Genomic DNA, 23322 nt, shown 5'->3' on the forward strand with positions numbered 1-23322 from the left:
CAGAGATGAAAACATGTTATGTGCCCCAGAATGGAGGGTTGAACTTTGTCCTTTTCGAAACACAGGTGCTGCAAAATACCCTCCTCAGGGGGAGTCGGATTTTATTCTCTCCCGCAGACTCCCCCGTGCTGCACACGGAAAGGTCCCAGACAACAGCTCAGAGGGAGCCGCAAGACTTTAGTTCAGGTCCATGGAAGGACGCTGTGCCCCAAACAGGCATCACGGCGGGCGCTGAAAACCTTTGTCGGTGCCCGTCGACACCCGGGGGCTCACAAACACATTTCTCTTGCTCCATGCTAGCCGAGGCATTCCTGAGCTTCACGGGGACAAAACGGGACCCCAGCCCTGCTCCCAGAAGCCGCCTGCAACCCACTCCTGCAGCGCTTGGGTATAGGAAATGCAAACCGCCCTCGTGACGCATCTGTGGCGAGCGTCACGGAGCCTCTGACCAGGTCTGCCGGGATAACGGAAAAGGCACCACGGCTCTTTGCAGCCCCGAAGCTACTGGTTTACGGCAGACGCGAGTGACGGCTAATTCTATTAGAGGCATTTCTCGGAATCCCGGGGGTCACTTATCAATGATGGATCCATAGTCTCTTGCGTCCTGAATCCTGATTCTTCCACCAAGTGAGTCAGGAAATCCTGGCACGGGGGGGGGGGGGGGGGGGGAGCGCTGGAGCAAGCAGAAGATACAATTTGGTGCCAGAGGACTTTTTGGGCATCTCAATCCATGGCATCTCTCCAAAATGAATGCCCACTGGGAACCTGGGAATGGGGCCTTATTTGGGAATTGGGTCTTTGCAGATGTGATCAAATGAAGGATCTGAGATGAGCTCATCCTGCATCAGGGCGGCCCTAAATCCAAGGACAGGTGTCCTTGTAAGAGACACAAGAGGAGACACAGACACAGAGGAGAAGCCACGTGAGGACGGAGCCAGAGATGGGAGGGACGTGGCCACGAGCCCAGGGACACCTGGAGCCTCAGAAGCTGGAAGAGGCAGGAAGGACCCTCCCCTGGAGCCTCAGGAGGGAGTACGGCCCTGCCCCGCCTGGATCTCAGACACTTCTGGTCTCCAGAGCTGGAAAGCATAAATTCTTGTAGTTTTAAGCTTGTAGTTTGGGGTCATTTCTTATGGCCGCCCCATAACAAATAAAAAAAAAATACCAGAAGGCAATTGTTGCAGGAGGACGTTTGGTTTTGATAGGCATACACCCATTTCAACGTTGAGAAGCCTAATATTTAATGATATCTGATGGGTTTTGGATATTAAAGTGATTTTTTTTCACAGGGGCCATTCCAAACCATTGCGGGACTCTGCCTTCTCCACCTACACGTGCACCTCCTTCCGAGGCACAGTGAGGAAATCCCACATGAGCTCGCCGACGAACACGACATGGGTCCGACCTCTGAGAAACACACGGAGGTGGGAATTCAGTTTTTTTTTTTTTAATTTTTTAAAAGATTTTATTTATTTCACAGAGAGAGACAGCGAGAGAGGGAACACAAGCAGGGGGAGTGGGAGAGGGAGAAGCAGGCTTCCCGCGGAGCAGGGAGCCGGATGTGGGGCTCGATCCCAGGATCCTGGGATCATGACCTGAGCCGAAGGCAGACGCTTAACGGGAATTCAGTTCTTTAGGAAACACCGTTCCAAGCTGATTTCTGGCATAATGCGGACAAAGCAGGTAGGGCCTCCATCCTGCCGAGAACAGCTTCCCCAGTCCCCTCCCCGGGAAGGGGTTCCGGTGCGTGCACGTGTAGGAACAACACCCCTAGTTTCCGGAAAGTTTCTGTAACTTCTCTTCGAATCCAGAACCCGGGGGAGAGGGAAGGACCGCCAGGAAGCAACGAGATGGCGTTAACATGAGTCACAGAGAGCTGGGCGGCAGGGAGCGTGGCCCATCCCGACACGCACGACATTCAGGAAATCAGCCACAGACGTTCAAAGGCTCCGGCCCAGGGAAGGGGTAAAGGGCAGGGAGGGGAGGGGGCGCAGAGCCGACACGCATTCCTCCGGAGCGCCCCATGAAACTCCCGTAGATTGGGGCCGTAGATCATACGGATGTGACACAAAAATGTCCAGGGTTCGTCTGCTTCCACTGTATCCGATTAGCACCTCATCAGGCGCCAGCTCCGCACACAGATGCCCATAGGACCCCAGAAGGGGCCGCCGTGCCCGGCACGCTCTGTCTCCCATTAGGAGCAAATGCAATTTAATAGGTTGAAAGAGGCAAGGCATAAGAACGGGCTAATATATCAACCTACGCCAAAAAAACAAAGCCAGTCGGGGAAAGAATGTTTATGGTGTGATGCTGAAAAGTGCTCGGACGTACGCACAAAAAACAGGAGAGAGAGAGAGACAGAGAGATGGGTCGCTACCTCCCAAGAGCTGGGAAGAGGGCGCCCGGGAGCGTGGAAAGTGCCGGCCATGCGTTCAACAATGCGTGTTGTGTTCCCATTACGGGTCAGGCGGTTTTGCAGGAAGCAAACAGAGATGCTCCTTCTCGTGAGACGTGTACCATTGTTGCAGAGGTTGGGGGAAAATGTAAGAAGAAGCAGATTTGGGGGTGCGTTACAAAGGACCCACGTGGTATGGGAAGAAGGCCCAGGAGGATGCCGTCAGCTGTTTGTGTGTTAAATGGGGAGGAAGTGTGAGCTGTCATGAAGCTGGATACCTGGGGAAGAATGTTCCAGAAGTCCGGGCAGGTGTAGGCAGAGAGAGATGGGAGGGGAAGCAAGGGGAAAAGCGAAAGGCACATGAGTCAGGAGGAGGAGTGGTGCCATGTGCGTGTTGCTGGTAGGTCCTCAAGGAATGGTCACCTGGTGTCATTAGTGGCTTTGGTAAGGGGTAACTGTGCACATCAGGGGGTGAGGCAGGTTGGGGCGGCCCCTGTCGCTGACCACACGAGAGCTCCTGGCAGGGACGCCCCCTGTGCTTGAAGGAGGAACCAAGAAATGGGGTGCTCGCTGCTGGGGAAGGCGCTCGGAGGGGTCAAAACAGGAGCGTGATTTCAGTGCCGACGGGAATGAGTGCGCGGACCGCGGAGGGTAAAGTCTGGTGACGGGGGGTCCACGGGTTCACTGCATGAGTCACCGTCGCTGGGCCTGGCAGTGCCAGACGTTCAGTCAGATATCGTTCTGGGCGTGTGTGCGTGGTTTCGCATTAGCATCTCTGCACAGGGGCCTCCGCGGTGGGGGTGGGCCTCACCCCATCTGTCGACACATTCAGGAGAACAGGGAATTATTCACTCTCTCCGCTCGATGGTTTTGGAGCTGGGACATCAGTGTCCTCCTGCTCTTGGGCTGGGACCGATGCCATTGGTGGTCCCGGATGTCCAGCTTCCCAACGCCAGGCTAGGGTTTCGCATCACTGATGTCACAGGCACCTTTGCTTAAAGGAAGTATGAGATTATGATGGGTCCATCTGTATCTCCATTTGTACACCTGCATCTACAATTACACCAACCTGCACTAATGCTGATGCCTACACCTGCATCCACACTTAAGTCCACACTTACACCTGCATCCACACCTGCATCTACACCTGCATCCACACTTACACCTGCATCCACACCTGCATCTACAACTGCATCCACACTTAACACCTGCATCCACACCTGCATTTACAACTGCATCCACACTTACACCTGCATCCACACCTGCATCTACACCTGCATCCACACTTACACCTGCATCCACACCTGCATCTACAACTGCATCCACACTTAACACCTGCATCCACACCTGCATCTACAACTGCATCCACACTTACACCTGCATCCACACCTGCATCTACAAGTGCATCCACATCTACACCTGCATCCACACCAATACCTACACCAACACCTGCATCCACACTTACATCTACAACTGCATCCACACCTACTCCTGCATCCACACCTATATCTACACCTGCATCCAAACCTGCATCTACAACTGCATCCACACCTATACCTACACCAACACCTGCATCCACACTTACATCTACACCTGCATCCACACCTACACCTGCATCCACACCTACAACTACACCTGCATCCACACCTACACCTGCATCCACACCTACATCTACACCTGCATCCACACCTACACCTGCATCCACACCTGCATCTACAACTGCATCCACACCTACACCTGCATCCACACCTGTACCCACACTTATATCTTCACCTACACCTCCATCCATCTATACCTACACCTGCATTCACACCTACATCCACACAGACACCCAAATCCACACTAGTAACTACACCTACACCTGCATCTGTGTCTATACCTGCATCCACACCTACATCCACAGCTACACCTGCATCCACAGCTACACCTGCATCCACACTTACATTTACACCTACATCTGCATCTACACCTGCATCTGCACCTGCATCCACTGGGTGGCACATGGGGGGGGGGGTCCGTCTGACACCTTCAGATATCTTGAACAAGAAGAAACCAGGGGCATCAGCCAGCAGTGAAGGTGGTGGATGTCATGGGAGCCTGGTGGAGGGCCTGATTTGGAAGCAGAGATGCCCAGAGAGAACCCCCTCAGGCTTCCAGCCACAAATCCCACAGGAGACCCGTGTTCCAAGCTGTGTGAGCCACACAGACACAGAAGGGACTCCGATGTTACTAGGTTTCCGGTTTTGCTAAATTACACAGTAGTGCACTGAGTGAGGAGTGAGGGGGGCTTCTCTGGAGCTCAGGATTTCCACGGGATACAGATGGGGTGAGGGATGTGAGCCCAGGGTTCAGCCATGAGTAGAAGTTTCCAGGTCAGAGATCACCCTTCTGTGTAGTAAGACGGGGTGACAAGGGGCATCCATGTGAAGTGTGTGAAATTCATCCAAATATTTGCATCTGCTCCCCCCACAAGTTCTCCGCAAGACCCTAAGATTCAGATGCCCCTTTGCAGGCACGAGGCTTTGCAGGCTGGTGGTCCAACATGGCATCTCCCTTCTGTGCTGGGTTTCCCTGTGAGGCTTGCTCATCTGTCCTCTGCAGGGATCAGCACACGGAGATCTGTAGGGACATTATTCCATCCACCACGTGGAGATCAGGATGTAGATGCCTTTGGGGACATTATTCAGGACACCATGTGTGGATCAGGACATGAACATCTTTGGGGACATTATTCTTTCCACAATGTGAGGATCAGGAAGTGGAGATCTTTGGGGACATTATTGAGTCCAGCATGTCTGGATTGGGACATGGACGTCTTTGGGGACATTATTCCATCCACAAGATGGGGATCAGGATGTAGATGTCTTTGGGGGACATTATTCTGTCCACATGTGGAGATCAGGATGTGGACGTCTTTGGGGCCACCATTCTGTCGCCCACAGAAGCCAGATCCCTTTCACACCTGTGAATAGAACCCAGGCAGCCTGCCTTCTTCTCCTGAAGCCACAGAGCCCACGGGCCCTGTGTCTCGTGAAGTCCCACAGTTTTCACGTCCCATGCACTTGAAGGAAGAAGATCCTACCCACTTCCCTGTTGGACTTGGACTGCTTCCTGGGGCTCTGTCCCCACGTCATCAGGGAGGATCTTCCCTCCCAGACTCAGTCCACGGAGCTGGCACCCAAGGGAGGGCAGGGACCATGGCAGTGTTAGGTGGTTCCAAGCCCTTTGCAACAGCAAACAGAAGGGGAGCCTCGCCACATGTGGTTCTGCTGGGCACAGACATCAAAGCACTGTTCCCACCTCCTACAGATGAATTCCTCCAGCACGAGATCGCAATGACTAACACATTTAGAAGCCGTATCCCAGTTAATAACCAGGAGCATTAGTGGGTAATTCCGCATTTATGAAACACAGGTAATTGTTGCTCTTACCTTCAAAAGGACTCCCGGATTCCAGGAGGCAGCAGGGCCGCTGAGTGCTTCCAGGTAAAACATTATTTTCGTGTCAAACGCTATCGATTTTGAAGGCTCGGGACTAGTTGTGTGTGTGTGTGTGTGTGTGTGTGTGTGTGCGTGCGCGCGCATGTGTGTGCATGCGTGTGCTGGTGGCCACGTTTCCTCCTACGCAGAGGGATGAGATGCTGGGCACCCCAAGGATGCACAGGATCCCAGTGACGAACCCACCCTCCATGTCTGACTTCCCCTCCAGCCCCGCTGTCCCTGCCTGTCTCCCCAGACCTCTCTCCATGTGCGGTGTGCTCCAGAGACCCGCGTCCGACACCAGCCTGAACTCACCCCTTGTCTGACAACGGCGCAGTCGTAACGTGCCCGCGCTGGCTTGTTGGCTGTCACCACGGTGCCCGAGAAGGCACCACGTTTACAGTGCGGAAAACTGGGTGCGGGTCCGTGGGGACTCCAGACTATCTGTGTGATTTATCTGTAAATCTGAAACTTACAAAAGATGAAAGTTTTTGTTATTGAAGTTTGCGTTTAAGGACATCTTTACGCGTATATTATGTACATGTGCCTTCTGTGGGAATATATTATACATTAAAAAGATATACACACATATTATAAAGTTTAATGCATAGACGCGTGCATACCTGGTTTGGTTAGTCTTGTGTATCAAGTCAACAGGGCCGTTAGGTGCCCAGATATTTAGCTAAACAGGATTCTGGCTGTGCCCAGCAGGGTGTTTCTGGACGAGATGAGCATTTGAATTGGTAGACTGTGTAAAGCAGATGGCTTAGCCCGATGTAGGTGGGCCTCGTCTAATCAGTTGAAGGCCCGGATAGCTCAGAAAGGTGGTGGGGAGAATCTGTTCTCTGCGTGGGGCTGCTTCAGTTGGCACATCACTCTGCTCCTGGCCTTGGACTGGGATTTACACCCTATGTCCCGGGGCCTCAGGCCTTTGGACTCTGATGACAGTACACAGGATTCTCATCCTCCTTCACCCTGTGAGCCAATTCCTTGTAAAAAAAAAAAAATCACGCTCCGTATGTGATGTATCTTGTCGGTTCTGTTTGTCTGCAGAGTTGTGACTAATACCGTGTACGTGGACATTGTCAACTAAACTTTATTACATGTATATGCATATGTCTCTGCACATATATATTAAGCTTAAACATTATAAAGCTCAGTATATGCACATGTATGTACGTGCACATGTATATGTGTGTATGTATACACATGTTAAGCTTTATAATGTACATGATACACACATCATGTGTCTGTATGAATGCATGTATCTATAGTTACGTCTGTCATTTCTCATCTATCGTCCATCCGTCTATCTAGAGATCCATCCATCATATCTATCCATCCATCTAACCATCCATCATCTATCCATCCATCTAATCAATCTATCTATCTATCTATCATCCATCCATCCATCTTTATCTATCTATCTATCTATCTATCTATCTATCTATCTATCATCTATCTATCCATCCATTCATCCATCTACCTATACATCCATCCATTAAATAAATCCTCAAACGACAGGACCACAGTGCACACAAGCCACCCCAACCAGTGTGAGGCATGTATCCACCATGAGCCATGAGTAAATCTCCAAAACCCCTTTGATGCCCCCATCAACAAAGGACCCTGTGTCTGCCACCATCTGGAGCTCGGGCATTTCCCACATTAGTGTGGTTTTGTGCAGACAATCATTTGGAGCGCACACACACACACCTTGTAGATTTTAGTGGGGTGGGGGCTCCTGTGAGCAGGTGGCCTGTACCACACTCCTGATATTTTCATTACCTTTTAAAACGTGGAGACCCACATGTGATATATAATGTGAAATGGGAACCGTGTTTTTCCTCCCTTTCTTCCAGAGGTCAGACACTCCTTATGGATGGATGTCATGGCTCAGTGGAGACACGGGGTCCTGCGTGTCGCTCCATTCCAAACCTTGTGTGGCATGTGTTTGCCATGTGTGTGGGGCTCTGGGCCACCCCCATGTCTGCAGGGGAGATGGGGTCCCCTGGGGCCATCGGTCAAGGGTGCATATCGCTTAACGACAGTACATCTCGGAGGAGGAAACCCGGCCTCATTCCAAGCAGGGGCTACATTCAGTTTCTTTCTTCCGTCCATTGGCTAACTCCAGAGTTTTAATTATAAATGCACAAAATAAAAGAGAATTAAAGCATAGCCCTTCCCCTGCTGGTCCCCAAACCCAAAGCATTAACTTGACGGGAGCTCGCAAACATGATACAGATCACAAACAAGGGCTTTTCTGTCCACAGTCCCCTGTCTTGGAAGGCTGACCCCACATGCCACGGATTGCGTCTTCTGCTCAGAGTGGGCTTCCCACAGTTCAACCGTTCCTCTGTTCCGACAGAACTGGTGGGACCTGCCGGGCAGGAAGGACACCTCTTCCCCCCAGTTTGGCATCCCCAGATGCCTTGCCTCGCCCTTTCGTGAACTTCGAGATCCAGGGGTGTTTTCTGTATCTTGTCTGTCCTCAGAGAGGAGCGTGGTTCCTTCAGGACCGGGCATGGCTCCTCTCTGGGTGGCGCCTGCCACTGTGTTGGGCACTTTCCCCGCATGAGTCCATATGCACGTGCGGCTCGGCATATGCTGACGCACAGAATGGCCTGCGTCTTCTGTCGGTGTGGTGTGTTCTCGGAGGACTGGCTGGAGAACTGGTGAGGGGAACCAAGTAAAAACGGGGGACCCTCTAGAAACTCATCTTGGGAACCGGAGCCAGGAGTATGTGGGGCTCTGCGGTGGATCAGCCCATTGGGATCCTGCTCACCTTCTTTCCACGTCAGCCACACGCCGATCACTTGCTTCTCAGGGTTGCTGAGGGGGTGTCTACCTTATTGTTTGCTGTCTCCATGCCCCCGAGGGTGACTCCTGGGGGACAGAAAGGTGCCCCACGGTCAACCTAACAATGCGTCTGGTGCATTCCTGCTGTTGATGGTTCTCCATTCACAGGTGCATGTGGTGGGGGCTGGAATGTTCCCCAAAGATGTCAACATCCAGATCCCTGAGTGGTGGGCAAAATAATGTCCCCAAAGACGTCCATGCCCTGAGCTCTACGTGGTGGAGGGAATGTCCCCAGAGACATGAGGGTCCTGATCCCCAGAACTTGTGAGGGTTCCCTTATACAGCACAAGGGACTTTGTAGAGAGGTGACATTGAGCATCCTGGTTTGGGGATGGTCCTGGGGCCCCGGTGACCCACTGCCATCAGGGGGAGGCGGGAGGCTCCAAATTAGTGAAGCTGTGGGGACAGGGGCATGTGCTCTGACCGTGCATCCGGGGATGCCGCACCTCCAGAGGCTGCAAAAGGGAAGGAGGTCAATTCTTGCCTGAATTTTCCAGAAAGAACCAGCCCCACTGATACTGAGAGTTTGGTGCGGGGACACCATCACCGCTAGAATGGCAAGGTCGTTGATGTGTGTTGAGTTACGTTGTCGATAGCCGCAACACTGGAAAATCACTGTGATCACTTTTGCGTGTTATTAATGGTTGAGGCAACTGGGGTCCCTATTGTGGGCCCTGGTGCCCAGGAGGTGCAGGTTTTCCTGGACATAGGACTTAGCTCTGAGCACCCTATGCATCCCTGCATGGACCCTTATATTCTGCTGCCTTTCCTGGTCATTTCACAGGGCTGCAACCAACAAGCCCGTACTTTAAGTTTGCATTTGCAGGCGGTCCTGTCTGAAGGTGGGATTCGGGGCACATGTGCACCTGGGTTTTCCCATCAATCTGGCTGACCCTGAGGAATGAGCCTGGGTCCTTTCCAACCACCCTCTCCCAGGCTCCAGGACACAGGGATTTGGAGGCTGGAGAGAGAAGCCCGATTCCCCCAGCAGGGGGCATGAGACGAACATACATGCCGTGTCTGACCAGCCAGCAGAGCCGCACGACCATGCAGCCGCGTCCCCCCAGCGTCCCCCAGCGTCCCCCAGCTGGGCTCTGGCAGCAAGGACCCGACCGGGTTCTCATTACTGACATTACAAAAACAGAAGCAACCTGGTCCCCAGATATCCAGACCTGCCAGGTTTCCTGGAGTTTCTGAGATTCTCTACCCCAAACCCATCATATCTGTCATCATGTGGACACGAGACTCCCAGGCTCAGGTGGCAGTGCCCAGGGGCCGTTGTGAACCATGTCCTGTAGCACTGGTTTGCACTGGGAGGGGGTCAGAGCTGCGGGGCTGCTCCCCCAGCTTGAGGGGTGACAGGACTCCCTGGGAAGGAGGTCTCAGAGGAATCAGCTTTGAAACCTGGCAAACCACGCGGGCACGGAAGAATCTGCTCAAAGTTCAGGCAGACACGCATCATATTGCTTTTATAATGACAACAGTGACCACGATGCAGGCAACTATCTCAAAAACCAGTCTCGTTGATTTAGAATAGTCCATGGACTCCTCCTGCTTCCTCCAGGGCTAAGGACATAATTCCTATCGGGCACCCTATCCTCTCTCCCAACAGCCTCTGTCTTAACGTTTACCCAGTCTTCCTATTCATAAGAAAAACATCCCTAGAGAACTTCCCACAAATAATATACCTGCATGGAGGAAAAAAAAGAAAAAAGAAAAACAAAACCCAAACACACCCTATATCATCACCTCTGGGAAACGTCTTTTTTTTCTTTTTTCCCTAACAGTGTATTGGAAATAAGGAGCAAAGAGAGACATAAGATTAACACAGAAAAAAAAAAAGAAAGAAAGAAAGAAAGAGAGGAAAGAAGGAAGGAAGGAAGGAAGGAAAGAAAGAGGAAAAAAGAAAGAAAGAAAGGAAGGAAGGAAAGAAGGAAGGAAAGAAAGAAAGAAAGAAAGAAAGAAAGAAAGAAAGAAAGAAAGAAAGAAAGAAAGAAAGAAAGAAAGAAAAGAAAGAAAGAAAGAAAGAAAAAAGAAAAAGAAAGGAGGAAAGAATGAATGAAAGAAGGAAGGAAGGAAGGAAGGAAGGAAAGAGCAAGAAAGAAAGAAAAAGAAAAGAAAGAAAGGAAGAAAGAAGGAAAGAAACAGAAAAAACTCTGAGCCGACCAGAAACAATGGTGAAAGGAACTCATAAAAGCTAAGTTATAAAGCAAGAGGGCTTTTATGAAGGCATCCAACGAAATCTGAGAAAATGTTATTAAGGAAACATGAAAATGAAAAATCATTCCAGATGCTCTCTTGCTCACAAGCCGAAAAAATAAATGGGAGATCGGATCCAGAGAAGGGATTAAAAAAAAAAAGGCAAGATGCTTCCAAAAGAGATAGAGGAGGGAAAGACGTCGATTTTTTTATTTTATGACCTAATATGCAACCTAAGTATTCACAGCTACAGTTCCCGTCAAACGGCGGTGGCGCGAGCCTCTTTCAAGACCCCAGCGTCTTTGCCTAGAATGGAGCCAAGGAGCTCGGCCATTTGTGCACCGGGTTCTTGGAGGCACGTCCCTCCCCATCTGTTAACCAGTCGCCAAGCACGTTCAAAGAATATTTTATGAGCGTGGTTTTGAAAGCCATAGAAAAGCTCGCTTTTCTTCACCTATCATGTGAATTGGATAATCCGTTCTTTTTTTGTGGCAGGGAAGAACACGCTTTCTGTGTCCTGCAGCCTTCCATAACACGGAGAGACTTTATTTTAAGTTAACCTGATAGCTATTGAGGGAAGTCAAAGATAGACCAGCCCATGTCCTTTTAATTACAGCCCTGCCACCTTCATTCCTGAGGAGAGAACGTGGTGTCAGCACTTTGGCTGGGGAACCCTATTTTTAGGGGCTTCTAACTCAGCTGTTAAAATTCACTGTAGGCTGAAAGTAGACAGAAAATTTTAGCCTTGGACCAACAGACGAAATTAAGAAAAGGAAAATCAAGGCAAGATGGAGAAAAAAAATAAAACCAGATAAATCTGGTCATTGTAAGAGATCATCAGAGTGAATTTCAATGACGTTTCAAATGCCAGAAACTGGTCACAGGACACCCGCATTCCCATGGGGCCCGCCATGTTGCATAACCGAAGAGGGTACGGTTGTGTGGAATTCTGTGTCCTGGGTGATTTGGTAAGAACACTGTATGAGTAGAGGCCCATGGGATGACCATGGTGGCACTAAAGGGCCCATTGTGTCCCTGCATCAGCTGACGGATGGGTTTGCAAGCCACATCCCCACTCTTCTCCATTGTGGGGATCCCTTTTTGCAAATTCTCCTAATAGCCAATGGCAGCAAATCTTAACCGTCATTACCTATTGGGACCATCCCAAGAAGACATCCACTGGGGGTCCACTTGGTTGGACACAGCTGTGGGATGACCGTGAAGAGATGTTCCCATTGGATCTACTTGGTTGGGGTTTGCTCTTGGACCACACTGGGAAGCTGTGTCCATTGGGTCCACTTGATTGAAGTCAGCTATGGGGCCACTATGAGGAAATGTTCCCACTGGATCTACTCAGTTAGGGTTTGCTGTGGGACCACACTGGGAAGCTGTGTCCATTGGGTCCATTTGCTTGAGGTCAGTTCTGGGGCCATCCTAAAGAGGCATCCACTGGATCCACTTGGTTGAACTCAGCTGTTGGCACCACCATGAGGAAATGTTCCTATTGGATCTACTTGGTTGGGGTGTGTTGTGGGACCACACTGAGAAGCTGTGTCCATTGGGTCCATTTGGTTGGGGTCAGTTCTGGGACCCACCTGGGAGCCTGTGTCCAGTTCATTAAATCAGTGTGGGTCCACCCTGGAAAGTTGTGTCCACTCTGTGCTCCTAGTTGGGTTCATTCATGTGGTCGCCCTGGTAGACGGTGACCTCCGTGCACTTGATGTGGTAGAAATTGGGAAGCATTACCAATTGATCGATCGATCCCTCCTGCATCTGAAATTCTTGCCCTAGAATAATCCACATCTAATTCCAATATCCCAGGACTGTTTTGTTCTCAAGGAGTAGAGATTGGCCAAACTTATCCTTTGCCCCTATCGTGATCTGCTTGTTTCTGTCCTGTTCCATCTTTCTCTGGGACCATCCTACCAAAAATCCTTGACTCCTTACTCACAGGACACCTTGAAGCATCTCAGATGAATGTTGCTGCAGAAAACAGATGTGTGCCCATCTCTGAAAACTCCCCCCCACCATTCACAACGATGATACCTCTGCCCATTCATTCAGTGGCCAACCACCATGTGCAGGGATACATCTGTAAGCAAACTCATTGGTGGCCCCAGCTCCAGTGGAGGCTGCCACTGAGTGGGGAAGGCAGAAATCATGACAAATAAACACCACGTGGCTTCAAATATTCACATCATTCAGTGGACAGGGTCTAGATAATTGGGGGAGAAAGAAAAAAAAAGCCACACCATATGTACTGATGTACTGATGCTTGACAAAGACAATAAAGCCAACCTCACTGGCACTGTGAACCAGCAAACAGAAATACACGGAATCAGGAACATATGCAAAGATACATAAACATGTGTATATCAAGAGAGGAATCAGATATTGCATTATGTCCTCTACTTTTGGTGCAATCTGCTGGATTTTAGACTAAAATAAGCTGGTTAGAACCCAAGGGTCTTACAAGGCAAACCTTATAATTTGGGTCTATTTTTAAAACCTCTAGGCTGACTATTAATCCACTCTTCCTTTACTGAAACCCCATGCCCCTCTCTTCCTGTTTTCCTTGTCTCCAAAGGGATGGATTAGAATTTGAATGTCTCTGCACGAAACAGACTTTTGTTCCAGATTTGAAAGACTCACGATTCTCCAACCACAAGTTCAAGCTGGTGTTCCGAGAGCACATTGCTGGGATCTCCAAAGTCACATGCACTCTGTGGTGTTCTGATTCTGCTTGGATGACAGGTCATAGTCTCATACCGTAGCTTCGGTCCCTCACATGGTCCTCCTGCTGTAGTTGGATATTTTTCAGGTGGGATGCCTGACCATGTGTCTTTTGCAGGAGCTGGGAGCTAATGCAGGAAGTTCAAGTCAACGTGTACGCTTGGGTGGATGAAACATTCACTGTGCTGCAAGTTTTCAGGGGTCAAACCATCTAGAGTTGACTCACCCACCTCTCCACTCCACCCAAAGTCTGTTTGGACACCATATGAAGCTCCTGAGTTATAATACATGACCACAACTGGGTGTCATAGAACAACAGGACTCCATCCTCCCCCAGCTCTGGAGACCAGAAGTCTGAGATCCAGGCGGGGCAGGGTTGCTGAGATCCAGGCAGGGCAGGACCACTGAGATCCAGGCAGGGCAGGGTCGTGTTGCCTCCACAGCTTCCGGGGGAGGGTCCTTCCTGACTTTTCCAGTTTGGGGGGGTTCCAGGCATCCCTGGGCTTGTGGCTGCATCCCTCCCATCTCTGCCTCTGCCTTCACAGATCCATGGCTATGGGGCCATGTCCCTACCAAATTCTCCCATGAGGACATCCCAATGGGATTCCACACAAAGTGTACAAATATGCCACTTGATAGCCAGCACAGAATAGAGGTGGGTAGGTGGAGGTCACTTCCCATTTCTGAACTTGGCAATTCTGTTCACGGGAGTACCTAATTTTGCAAAATCTATAGGATTTATGTGCATCACTCACATGATATTAATTCCATTGAATTCATTTGACACCATTTGATGCTCTTCACACTATTTTAATTGATGGCTCCCCTGTTGTTGGGGGTCCCATTGCATTTCTGATTGTCCAGAAAAATAGGTACAGAGATTTACAAAATGACACGGAATATTTACTATATTTCGGGATTCTGTTTATCAGCGTGTACGGATGGAAGGCACATTGAGTGTGGGCATTTCATGACACCCTCTGTACCACTCTAAGCAGGGAATTCAAAGCCAACTGGCGTTTGTGAGCACACAGGGTTTCATGCCAGACCATGCATGCAAGCAGGAGGAGGTTTTTTCAACCCAAAGCTCACAAGTTTTGTCTTCACAGCATCCAGTTCCCGTGGCATCACCAATAACCTTCCCTGCAGGGGAGAGTACTCTGTGAAATACCCCCTCAACTTCCACAGGCTCCTCCCTCTGACCCCCCCCCCCCCCCCCCGCCCAGGACCACACCAAATGCACAGAGCACTTCCTTTTCGGCCCAACCCCCATGGCAACATTCTAATTCAAACTAGATTTCAAAGCATGTGCAAATCTGGTGGCTCACCCCACACCAACCCTGGAAACCACTGGAGACTACACACACACACACACACACACACACACACACACGTTCGGGAACTAAAGCGGAGTCTGGAGCTAACAGGTGGACTGCTGGGCTTAACACCCCTACGTGTTGCAGGCATGGGTTCCCGTGTTGGAATCACGGTTAGAGACACATAAAGAAAGCAACTGTACATTTTCCAAGAAGGAAGCTCATTTTCTTCACTAGTCGCGGAGCTAGGGTGGGGCCTGATGGTTCTTGCCGGACTTTCTTCTCTCTCTGTCTCTCCCTCTCCTTCTTTCCCTCTCTTTCTCTCCCCATCTTCTTCTTTAATCCCAGTCTCTGCTTGTTGAGCTTCAAATTGAAATATCCTGAACAGATGTAAAAACACATGTGAGTCTCCGCGCACAAGCTGTGCGCGTCTTTGTTTCATCTGCTGATGGTGTGAAGCCTAAAGGACCTCTTTTTAAAATTTCATCACTATTCAAAAGGATAATTAATACGTACCCCCAGGCTTTGATTATGCTGTGCACAGTAAGTAATGCTTCTGCAGAGATAATGAGGGCTCATCAGGCGGGGTGAATATGCACGGAAAGGCTCAGCCTCTGCCAGAAATGGAAGATGCAGCCAAGGTACCATGTAGGTGGCTTAATCTAATTTTAATTTGTAACACAATACAATAGATAAGATCATTTGTTTGTAACCAGCGCAGGCATTTTGTTTACATGGAACCCCAGTCACGTTTGGCAGATGGTCTTTTTAAAGGCTTAATTGAAGTTTCTGATCTAACCTCTACCCTACTCTCCATTATGGAGAGGAAAATAGCATGCACACACCAGTGTGCACATGCACATACCACCATGCCCTTGCATACACCAGCATACACACACATGCATACACCAGCACACACAACCACGCACACACCAGTGTGCACACACCAACACACACAACCACGCACACACCAGCATGCACACACACACATGCACATGCCAGCACACCAGTGTGCTCTTGTACACACCAGCATTCACACACACACACGTACATGCAGCATGCACACACACCAGTGTGCTCTTGCACACACCAGCATGCACACACATGCACACACACACATGCACACACCAGCATGCCCTTGCATATACCAGCACACACCACCACGCACACACCAACACACACAACCATGGACACACCAGCATGCACACACCAACATGCACAACCATACACACACCAGTGGGCACACACTAGCACACACAACCATGCACACACCAGCATGCACATGCACACATACGCACATACCAGCATGCACATACACACAAGAGCATGCACACACCAGCACACACAACCATGCATACACCACCATGCACACACCAGCATGCACATGCACACATGCACATACGAGCATGCACATACACACACCAGCATGCACACACATGAACACACCAGCCTGCACACACACCCCAGTGTGAACACACACATTCACACAGTATGCACATGCATACACCCAAACATACCCATTTCCCAGGACCCCTCAGAGGGTTCTAGCTCCTGGAGGGCCCTCCTTTGTCAGCATCACTCTGTGGGTCCCCCTCCTTCCGCAGGTCAGTCTGCTGGCGCCCACTCAACACTGCCCCATGCCCTGGCCTGCCCTCTGCTCACCAGGAGACCCTGTCAGCCTTCCAGCCAGGGTCTGCGAAGTCAGCCTTTTGGAATTGTTTCAATAGGCATTTCCTCTGCATGTACCTAGAGTTGGGTTTATTTCCCATGGCAGGAAATTGAGTCTTTTGTTCTGTCCGAAGGTACCCGTCACCAGCAGGTCCTGCATCCAGGCACTGGGTTCCCGTAAGTCGCACGTCTCTGTCTGAAAGGGGCACTTGGTCTCCACGCTCAAAGATGTCTCCATATAGAGGGTCCCAGTGGACCCCTGTGTTGTGCGGCCAGGCAGGTTGATGACCGTGATCTTCCATCACCATGCAGGTGACTGAGGCACTGAGGCTGCCTGGGGACCTCATCGGCTGCCCCACCGAAGCCAGCAGGTAGCCCCTGTACCTGGAATCAGCCAAACCTGCTTGCCATCCCAGCAGCCACCAGCTACCTGATCCTCACAAGCTTGCACCCAAACATCCACAGCAGTGGACATCCTTACTTCCAAAAAGGGCCTGGCATCCCCTACCTCCTGGGGTCAGCATGAAGATCAGGCGGGAAAACGCTTGCTAGCCTCTAACCCTGCTTGGAACTCAGCTGGTGCTCAGCCAACGGCCCCAATACAAGGAGGACACAGGTCCTGGTTTAAAGGGATTTTAGTGCCTGTGAGCCAAAGAGGAACTCACCGTTCCCTCCCTTAGGTTGTGCCGTGTCACCCCTGCTCAAAATGAATCCAAGTGGCTCAACCCGGGGAGTGGCCGTGGCTTTAAGATCTGAAACTCACCCCCCTCCGCATACACACACAGGAAGAACACAGAATATGCAGAAAGCGAAGAACCAGGTGCCACTATTCGCGACAAGATGCGAATCGACGCCAACAGCCCTGCGTCAGACGTTTGTTTTGAAAGCGTGTGTTGGTTCATTTATTCAACAGATTCAACACTGTTGATTCAACAGAGCGTGTAAGCAAAAGTTTCGGATGCCTTAATTTGGGCAGACCCAGCACTGCGAGTTTCCCTGTGTTTAATCAGCAGGCGAGAGGCGATGGTATCAGGCTGCATGCATACCCCAGCTAGGGGTTTCTCGACTCTCTCAGAGCCCCGTGGATCTCAAGGCCACCGCTCCCGATGCTCCCAACAAGCAGGCGGCTGATGGTTGCCTGAAGGTCCTTTCTCTGCAAACAGTCTGTGAGCAAGAACAGGGCTTCTCAGAGGCCACCCAAATGTAAATGATTGTCCCTCTCATGAGATCATGGCATTACTGGCCATGGAGGAGGCGTGGACAAGGCAGTTCCCAGCACGGACGGGGTCCTGGCACCTCATCTTCAGGAGCCCCTAGTGGGGCAGGGAGGCTCCAGGCTCCATGCTTGGAGACTTCCTGCTGCAAATAGCATCTCCATCTTTATCTACGATCCCATCCCGGGGGTCGGGGGAGGGGCTCCAGGCGCACGATCCGCCAAGGGCCGAAGCGTGTCTCCCTCCCCAAACTCCTATGTTGAAGATTTAACCCCAGGGACCTCTGAATGGGACTGTATTTGACAAAAAGGGTCTTTGCAGATGTAGTTAGTGAAGATGAGGTCATCCTGGAGTGGGAGGGTGGTGCCTGTCCCAATAGGACTGGTGTCCTTATTTAACAAGGCCACATTGGGAGGCAGACACACACACAGGGACAATGCTGTGGGAGCCACAGACAGAGCCAGACATGCAGGGGGAGGAGCCTGGAACAGACCGTTCCTTGGAGCCTCCAGAAGGAGCATGGCCCTGCCCCGCCTGGATCTCAGCATCCGTGCCCCACCTGGATCTCAACATCCCTGCCCCGCCTGGATCTCAGCAGTCCTGCGCTGCCTGGATCTCAGCATCTGTGCGCCACCTGGATCTCAGTGGTCCTGCCCAGCCTGGATCTCAGCATCCCTGCCCCACCTGGATCTCAGTGGTCTTGCCCCACCTGGATCTCAGCATCCCTGCTCCACCTGGATCTCAGCGGTCCTGCCCCGCCTGGATCTCAGCATCTGTGCCCCACCTGGATCTCGGTGGTCCTGCCCAGCCTGGATCTCAGTGGTCCTGCCCCGCCTGGATCTCAGCATCCCTGCCCTGCCTGGATCTCAGACTTCTGGTCTCCAGCCCAGAGAGCATGAACGTCTGCGATTCAAGCCACCCAGTGTGGGATCATCTGTTACAGCCGCCCTAGCCAGCAAACGCTGGTCCCAAGGCTCAAGGAGATGACCCCCTCGAATTCTGGAGGCGAGTCTGGAGGGCACGTGGGCCTCTCCCGCACACCATGCTGGCCCTCACCATGTGCACTGCATCTTTCTGGTGACTGGAGGTTTCCCAAGCAACAACCCTTTCCCAGGGAGAGCCTGGCAGCTTTGTCCCTGGCTAAGTAGATGAACAGATAAACCACAGAAAGCTCAGCGTTGTCCTCAGACGTCCCCCAAATGGTCTTGGAGTTAGCGCTGTGGTGGGCAGGCATGCTCTGGCCTCCCACGGAGGTTTGCATTCCCGTTTCCCTGGAAACCAAGGATGCTGGGTGTCTTTCCCTGAGCTCACTGACCAGATGTTCTGACTCTGTCCTTTGGTGGATGGTCTGTGTTTGCTTTCTTTATTTTCTTTTAGGCTGTCTGCCTTTTCTGATCACTTTGTAGGAATTCCTCATCTTGTCTGTGTACAAGTCCTGTGTCCGCACAGATGCTGCGAATTCCATCCACATCTCAGTGTATGTTTATATCTGTACGTTCCTATGTGTATATTTCTACCCTTATATTACTGTATCCGTATACCATCTGTATCTACATATCGTCTGTACCCTTATATCATCTGTATCCCTATATTATCTGTATCCATGTAACATCTGTATCCAAATACCATTAGATCTATATATCATTTTATCTATAGATTGTCTGTATCTACATATCGCCTGTATCCATACACCGTCTGTATCTACATATTGTCTGTACCCTTATATCATCTGTATCTGTATATTATCTGCATCCGTGTACCATTTCTATCTACATACCATTATATCTATATATCATCTTACCCATAGATCATCTGTCTCTACCTATCGTCTGTACACATCATCTGTATCCATATATTATCTGCGGCCATGTATCAGCTGTATCTACATATCATTACGTCTACATAACATCTGTGTCCATGTATCACCTCTATCCCTATATCTTCTGTATCCATATGTCATCTGTATCTACATATCACCTGTGTCCATATATGATCTGTGTCCATATATCATCTGTATCTACATATCGTATCTATATATCATCCATATATCATTCATATCTATATATCATCTCTGTCCATATTTCATCTCTATCCGTATTTCATCTGTATCTGTATATCATCTCTGTCCATATATCAATCATCCATTTCTGTATATCATCTCTGTCCATATATCATCCATTTCTGTATATCATCTCTGTCCATATATCATCTCTGTCCATATATCATCTCTGTCCATATATCATCTCTGTCCATATTTCATCCATTTCTGTATATCATCTCTGTCCATATATCATCTCTGTCCATATATCATCTCTGTCCATATATCATCTCTGTCCATATATCATCTCTGTCCATATATCATCTCTGTCCATATATCATCTCTGTCCATATATCATCTCTGTCCATATATCATCCATTTCTGTATATCATCTCTGTCCATATATCATCTCTGTCCATATATCATCTCTGTCCATATATCATCTCTGTCCATATATCATCTCTGTCCATATTTCATCCATTTCTGTATATCATCTCTGTCCATATATCATCTCTGTCCATATATCATCTCTGTCCATATATCATCTCTGTCCATATTTCATCTCTGTCCATATATCATCTCTGTCCATATATCATCTCTGTCCATATATCATCCATTTCTGTATATCATCTCTATCCATATATCATCTCTGTCCATATATCATCCATTTCTGTATATCATCTCTGTCCATATATCATCTCTGTCCATATATCATCTCTGTCCATATATCATCTCTGTCCATATTTCATCCATTTCTGTATATCATCTCTGTCCATATATCATCTCTATCCATATATCATCTCTGTCCATATATCATCTCTGTCCATATTTCATCCATTTCTGTATATCATCTCTGTCCATATATCATCTCTGTCCATATATCATCCATTTCTGTATATCATCTCTGTCCATATATCATCTCTGTCCATATATCATCCATTTCTGTATATCATCTCTGTCCATATATCATCTCTGTCCATATATCATCCATTTCTGTATATCATCTCTATCCATATATCATCTCTATCCATATATCATCCATTTCTGTATATCATCTCTGTCCATATATCATCTCTGTCCATATATCATCCATTTCTGTATATCATCTCTGTCCATATATCATCTCTGTCCATATATCATCCATTTCTGTATATCATCTCTGTCCATATATCATCTCTGTCCATATATCATCCATTTCTGTATATCATCTCTGTCCATATATCATCTCTGTCCATATATCATCCCTTTCTGTATATCATCTCTGTCCATATATCATCTCTGTCCATATTTCATCCATTTCTGTATATCATCTCTGTCCATATATCATCTCTGTCCATATATCATCCATTTCTGTATATCATCTCTGTCCATATATCATCTCTGTCCATATATCATCTCTGTCCATATATCATCTCTGTCCATATATCATCCATTTCTGTATATCATCTCTGTCCATATATCATCTCTGTCCATATATCATCCATTTCTGTATATCATCTCTGTCCATATATCATCTCTGTCCATATATCATCTCTGTCCATATATCATCTCTGTCCATATATCATCCATTTCTGTATATCATCTCTGTCCATATATCATCTCTGTCCATATATCATCCATTTCTGTATATCATCTCTGTCCATATATCATCTCTGTCCATATATCATCCATTTCTGTATATCATCTCTATCCATATATCATCTCTATCCATATATCATCCATTTCTGTATATCATCTCTGTCCATATATCATCTCTGTCCATATATCATCCATTTCTGTATATCATCTCTGTCCATATATCATCTCTGTCCATATATCATCCATTTCTGTATATCATCTCTGTCCATATATCATCTCTGTCCATATATCATCCATTTCTGTATATCATCTCTGTCCATATATCATCTCTGTCCATATATCATCCATTTCTGTATATCATCTCTGTCCATATATCATCTCTGTCCATATATCATCCATTTCTGTATATCATCTCTGTCCATATATCATCTCTGTCCATATATCATCCATTTCTGTATATCATCTCTGTCCATATATCATCTCTGTCCATATATCATCTCTGTCCATATATCATCTCTGTCCATATATCATCCATTTCTGTATATCATCTCTGTCCATATATCATCTCTGTCCATATATCATCCATTTCTGTATATCATCTCTGTCCATATATCATCTCTGTCCATATATCATCCATTTCTGTATATCATCTCTGTCCATATATCATCTCTGTCCATATATCATCTCTGTCCATATATCATCTCTGTCCATATATCATCCATTTCTGTATATCATCTCTGTCCATATATCATCTCTGTCCATATATCATCCATTTCTGTATATCATCTCTGTCCATATATCATCTCTGTCCATATATCATCTCTGTCCATATATCATCTCTGTCCATATATCATCCATTTCTGTATATCATCTCTGTCCATATATCATCTCTGTCCATATATCATCCATTTCTGTATATCATCTCTGTCCATATATCATCTCTGTCCATATTTCATCCATTTCTGTATATCATCTCTGTCCATATATCATCTCTGTCCATATATCATCTCTGTCCATATATCATCTCTGTCCATATATCATCTCTGTCCATATATCATCTCTGTCCATATTTCATCCATTTCTGTATATCATCTCTGTCCATATATCATCTCTGTCCATATTTCATCCATTTCTGTATATCATCTCTGTCCATATATCATCTCTGTCCATATATCATCTCTGTCCATATATCATCTCTGTCCATATTTCATCCATTTCTGTATATCATCTCTGTCCATATATCATCTCTGTCCATATTTCATCCATTTCTGTATATCATCTCTGTCCATATATCATCTCTGTCCATATTTCATCCATTTCTGTATATCATCTCTGTCCATATATCATCTCTGTCCATATATCATCTCTGTCCATATATCATCCATTTCTGTATATCATCTCTGTCCATATATCATCTCTATCCGTATTTCATCTGTATCTATATACTGTCTGTATCCATTTATCATCTGTGTCCGTATATTGTCTCTATATATCGTCTGGATCCATCTATCTCCATCTCTGTATGTATCTCGTACCTCTCTCTCTCTCTATATGTATTTATATCATCAATCTCGTCCTTTCATCTATATCTATGTTTCTAGATCCATATTGATATGCCATTATCAGCTCTGTAGATCATGGACATCTCTCTATCCTTATCTGTGTCTGCCTTATCTACAAATAGCTGTACTTACGCTCATACCTGGATCACCTGTGAATTTCCCTACTGACACCTAACCTACACACATTCTGCCTCCACCTATCTATTTGCAAGTACGCCCTGAGTCCCTGGTCCAGGTAGCCCTGTGAGAGGGGTTGAAAAGCAGCTGACCTGCCAAGGTAC

Source organism: Zalophus californianus, chromosome X (genome assembly GCF_009762305.2).
Source record: "Zalophus californianus isolate mZalCal1 chromosome X, mZalCal1.pri.v2, whole genome shotgun sequence".
Taxonomy (NCBI): domain Eukaryota; kingdom Metazoa; phylum Chordata; class Mammalia; order Carnivora; family Otariidae; genus Zalophus; species Zalophus californianus.